This window comes from Sceloporus occidentalis, unplaced genomic scaffold (assembly GCF_023333645.1).
Source record: "Sceloporus occidentalis isolate IW3139 unplaced genomic scaffold, rSceOcc1.0.p SCAF_212, whole genome shotgun sequence".
In the NCBI taxonomy this organism is placed as follows: Eukaryota; Metazoa; Chordata; class Lepidosauria; order Squamata; family Phrynosomatidae; genus Sceloporus; species Sceloporus occidentalis.
This window is the reverse complement of record NW_028317192.1, coordinates 616,443-622,442: the sequence shown is the minus strand read 5'-3', so window position 1 is coordinate 622,442 and position 6,000 is coordinate 616,443.

Here is a 6,000-nt window from a genome sequence, read left to right as displayed (position 1 = left end):
GCAACGCTCTCCCTGCTAAAAAGGAGGAAACCTCCTCTGCTGGGGATCGAATCACAACGGAAACCAACGGCAACCGCCACTCAGATTCCTTTGTAATGAGCCAACCATCCAAAAAATGTTTACCTGCTCACTAGAGCTCCAATAACACCCGATTCTCTGCATAAGTCCCGACATGTCAGGATATACGGTTTATCTATCCAGAATTATCGAGCACGTTATCTTAATTTAACCCCTTTGTGACCCACAGGGGGTTTTACTCCCCTAAGTAAGCTTTTTGGGGCATTTGGGTATATATATATATATATTTATGTTTAACCGTGATTGCTGTTTTCCTTGGTTAGTGTACCCACACAATTTATTTGTTGTTTTTCCAACAGATACAGCTTTTTTGTATAGTCTGTCATTATTTAGTATGAATTAAATGTAAAAAGACTCTGGATTGGGGCAGGAAAGATAATGTTTTTTATTGTGTATCACATTATTATTACATAATTTTTAATGTTCTTTTTTCATTATTTTTATTTTTTTAGGTTTCAATTTATTTTTGACTGGAGAACCCTTTGAGGTCTTTCTTGGAGCTGGTTGCTGACCCTTATGATTTCATGGTGACATCATTGGCGTCCATTTAATTATTTATTAATTATTTCTATTTCATTTTTTTTTTAACTATTTTTTTTGCGTCCCACCCTTTCTTCGATCCCCATGGCGGCTGATCACAGTGTGATCAGTAAGCAGGCCTCCATTGCTCTGCATTGTGGATCATAGTGCCTGTGATCAGCCAGCATGGTGAGGAGGAGACACAGCTGGGAGTAAATGTCCGAACGGCAGTTATCTATTATTCTGGTGCAACCGGATTATTCACCAGATTAATCAGAAGGAAGCTTGCGATGCTAGCGCCTGCTGACTGGGGAGACCCCAGGCTGTCTGGTGACTACGTGATCTCTTGTGTACTATTACGTCCTTGGTCATCTAGACCATGTTTTATAAGACTTAATAGTATGTCCTGAGGGGTAAAACCAGTGCTTGTCTTTGGGGCCCAGGCAAGTAGGAGGGCCTGTCCTCCCTGCTCTGTCACGGGCCCCCTCATTTGCCCTTTTGGCCCATTTCTGGGGCATTAACTACAACTGGTTTAAAAAAAAAAGGAAGCAACGCAATATTTTTGTGAGGAGGGCTGGCAACTTTCATCTTCAGGATACGAGCCAAGCCCAATCCATCCAGTAATATAAGAAGCCATGATACAGTCCCAGGGCACTGAGTCCAGCACCGGTAGATCCAGTAGATGCTGCCCATTAGCTCAACGGGTAAGTGAAAAAACACTTTAGGTTCAAGGAGCCGCAGGGGGCCGTCTTCCCTTCCCCCCCCATGCCAGGACCCCCTCGCAGGCTTGACAGTGTTACTAGTGTTAGCCGAGCGATACATTGTTGTCAGTAATTACTCGCTATCTGCATGGAAGGACAATCCGAGGGACTCTACTGGCCTCATTCAGACAAAAGACCTCTGTGTCCTTTGTTCCTGCGCAGAGAGAGCTGCAGCGAGGGGGACGCCAAGAGACACGACATTAGGATCTGCACTCCGTGCGTTCCCTGGGAAACCCTATTCACGCCGGGGGACGCCATCACTTTTTCTTCCAAGGAGCCAGCGGGGATGGCGGATAAAGGGGCCAAATAGAGTCCAGCGTCTGAATGCGGACAAAACAATGGGGCGGAAAAAAAAAAACAGAAGAAAATTTCATTCCTCTGGCAGAAATAGTGTGGGAAATAAGTAGATTGCGGTCCTGGCACCCAACAGGTTGCGGGGAAAAAAGGGGATCTGATCCCAAATCTGAAAAAAGATGGAGGCCGGCAGATGAAGGGATCGTGTGATTCGCGTCGTTCTGTTGCCGTGTTTTTTCTTATCTGGCCCCTTAAATTAAGGTCGGGATTAATTAAATTGGGATGTATACACCCGGTTACTGACAATAACACGCTATGAGCGATTCATAGATAATAACGCTGGCGGATCCGGCCCTGTATAATGTATAGTTACATCATTATTATTATTTATTGTTTTCTATAGCGCCATCAAATTCCGTAGCGCAGTACAATGGGTAGACAGGACATAACAAGTAGTATGTGACATAACAAACTGACGGAGACAACAGGTGAGGAGGGCCCTGCTCCCAGGAGCTTACAATCTTACATCATTATATATTATAGGCAGAAAATGTGTTTCTGTCTCTCGGGGTCTTTTTTCCCTTTTTTCTATTCTTTCCATTTCTTTTGCACTCTTTTCCTCCTCACTTCTGCTATATTTTTCCTTACTGTCCCTTTTTTCTTCTATTGCGTCTAACTTTTTTACATTTTTCATCCTCTTTCTAGCTTCTACTCTGCCACGCCCCCCCCACACAGATTTTACTCAGAAGGTAGTAGATAAATGCAACAGTCTCCCAGCAGAAGTGGTGGAGGCTAATACAGTGAGGGAATTTAAACAGGCATGGGATAGACATAAAGCTTTCCTCACTATAGGACCTTACCAAAGACCGATAGGGGTTAAAAACCCTTTTACATGAGAAAAAAGAGCTTTTGCTGCCTGCGCTCCACCGTTAGTCCGGCCGTGCCCTCCCTCCGTTGTCGGCTATGGATGGAAGGAAGGGGCAGCGTTTCCCCCGAGGAGGGAGTGCGCCCATAGACCGAGAGACTTGGCACACTGGCCCTCACCTTCACGTAACGATGAGAAGACACCTCGGGCTTCATAAAGAAAAATCTTTTTTACTTCTACATTTGTCAGCAAAATGTATAGATCAAAAAGGAAAGGAAAATGTATCGGCAGCTTCACTCTTACTGTAATTCTCAATACAGGACTTTTATCGAAGGAAATAATCCAAGATTTGAGGTTTTTGGTTAATACTGAGGCATTTCGCATTTTTTTTAACCATGACTATTAATACCGGATTAATAATCACGGATCTGAGTAATTAACATACCAGCGGGACTTTATTTTAAGCGTTAATTAATTGTTATGAAACTTTATAAGCATTATTAAACCGTATAAATAAAAAGGAGTTCATGATTTGAAAAATGTTACAAAGTTACTTCTATCGGCAAACTGTACCAAATTATTTAGTATCTGGGAGTTAAGGCGGATCGGTTATTTTAGGCAATTTCTACATTTTAATATTTTGTAACTAAATAAACACATAATATTTCATTCCGGTTAAAATAAGATATTAAAAAATGTATGCGTAAAACATAGTTCTCTGGATCTGAGTGATTATTCCTCCCCTGTAAGTTAATTACGCCCTATTGTTTTCTAAAGGTGGGGGGTGAGAAGGTAGAGGACTACAGGAAAGGAAATTGATCGGTTGATGCTGTTGCTGCCACCGATCTCGGCTTCCGGGAGAGGAAATTTTAAACTAAATATCCTCCAATTTTTGTTGGTTGACAAACCAAACCCACCAAGCGTAGGGGGGGTTTTGATAAATAAATGTATTTTATGCTACAAAAATGTGGTGGCGACAAAAAAGCAGAAATGCCAAAAACCAGTTTTTATCTCATTTTGCCCCAATAAACTCCCTTTATCTGCAGACCTGGAGCCGCCGTCGCTGTCAGTCATGTGATATTTTGGGTGACTTTCCCGGCTCAAACACCGCACTGAGCTGATGCTTTATGGCGATGCTAATAAAGTCCGTTCCTCCATAGACTGTCATTAGTCAGAGAGTCCGGCTGGATTATTAAGACTGAGCCATTCTATTGTTCCCCACAGGCAGTATGATAAGGAGTCGGGGGGTTTAGTAGATCGAGGCTCAGATAACAGAGCGAGAATCATACAAACGGCTGATATGCAGCTGCCTGAAAACATTATATTATGGGGCAAAAACTACAACTGGTTTAAAAAAAAAAGTAATTTTTTTCAATTGAATATTTTTGAAAATATATATTTCATCTGATACGAGGAATAAGAAATTCAGTGGGAGATTCGCTTTAATCCGAGTTTCCGTACAAACAGCACAGTCACTAAAACTCCATAGATTGGTTAATTTTTATCGATGCCTTTCTCTGCCAGATGACTTTTTTTTTTGTTTTTTTGGACGCCAATTCTGCAAAGCGTTGGAAAAACACGGCGCCGGGTTTATTCTGTAGTATCAAACATCTGGGGAGGGTATTTATTTTAGAATCATCGGCCTCAGCAAAACACACGAAGCTGAGGTCGGCTGTTTATTAAAAGAAAAGTGTTTGATTTACCCGGAAGAGGGTGAGGTTCTCGCCGGGGGACGCGCTGTACTCGGGACAAAAATAAAGCGGAATCTGATGGGACGGGATGCGCTCGGGGAGGTTAAAAGCAGCTTAATGAGGTTTTGCTGTTTGTATGGGGCATAAAAAGCCATCTGGTGCTGCGTGTGCAAGGTCCTAAATCTGCCTAATGAAGATCATCTTCTTAAAGGGACAGTAACACCTCGCTACAAGGAAACTTCATGGTGCATACAGGTCAGGGCCGCCCAAGGTCCGCTCCACTGCTCCCACCTCCTCGGAAGAAACGTACAAACAAAAAAAGAACAAATAAAAATAAATAAAAACATACAGAAAGTTTGCAGAAGCCAATGATGTCCAAGTAGGCAGATCGGCCCCATTCGGCCCCCGTCTAGTCGCCCGTTTCTCCTGCTGCAGCGACTTAAACCTTAATCAGTCGTTGGTCTCGTCTTAGATTCAGGAGCCGTATGTCTATCCCATGCATGTTTAATACCCTCACTGTATTACCCTCTACCACTTCTGCTGGGAGGCTGTTCCACTTATCGACTATTCTCTCTGTAAAGTAAATGGATGGGGTTTGTATTCAGATTATAAGATTAAAAAATGAGGTTTTTTTCAGGGAAAAAAAAAAACATCTAAAAAATGGCCGTGTCTTATAATCAAGGCGTCTTTTATTCAGACTTCAGATTTGTGGCACCGCCGCACAGCCTAGGGGTTTGTCACTCACAATCATTCACGCTCTAATTCACTCGCTCACATTCGTGTCCCCGTCTCCTTTTCCGCAGCTCTGCTTCTTCTCTTTCCGCTTCTTGTTTTTCTGTCTTCTATCTGCTGGGGAGAAGGGGGGCGAAGAAAGAAGACAGAAGAGCAAAGAGAGGCAAGGGAAGAAGAGAGATGGAGATGGGGACACGGAAGCGAGCGGTCGGCGGAGAAGGTAGGGAGACCATGACAAAGAGCGTGAGAGAGAGTGAATGAGCGTTTGAGAGAGAGAGTGAGAGAGCAACTCTATTCTATTTTTTTAAAATAGGGTAGTCTTTTTTGGGGGTCTTCTTATAACCAGAGTAATTTATTTCTTCATCTGAACAGATGCTGGTGTTTTACGCACAATGTATAGATCACATTGTATACATTACGAGAAGCGGCCCGTGTCACCCCAACATTTGGAAATCACGTGATTTGGGGATTTTCTTTAAAATACAATTATCTTTTATTTTATATGTCACAACATTTCAAATGGCCAGAGGAACATTGTAGGGCTGTAGAACCCTGCGATCCCCTCATACCCAGCAAACATTCTGACCTCCTAGAAAAGAGGGGCATCAGGGGAGAGAGGGGCATCCGGGGAGGAGAAAGGGGCACCAGGGGAGGAAAAAGGGGTATTAGGAGAAGAAGAATGGGTATCGGAGGAGAAAAAATGAGTATTGGAGGGACACAGGGATGGAAGGATGTGGATACAGGTAAGAGAGTGGAAAGATTTGGGTATAAGGGTATTGTTGGCGTCCTGAGTACCCGACCTGGATCGATGGTGTTTGTGATGTAACTTTTCTAATCTGGATGTTATCGAATGTCCAAGTTGTTCTGACCTAAAACTCTCTGTCACGTTTACTTTGGATCGCTGCCCCGGGTTTGTTATTATGTAGATGCAGACACCAGGAGGTGCGATGTGAATCATTTATTTCCTGACGTCTCTTCAAATTACAAAAAAGGTAATATTTCCTGTTTAGTATTTGGTGACCCCATCTGGTCTCGGTGCGGGGGGGGGGGCGCAAGATTT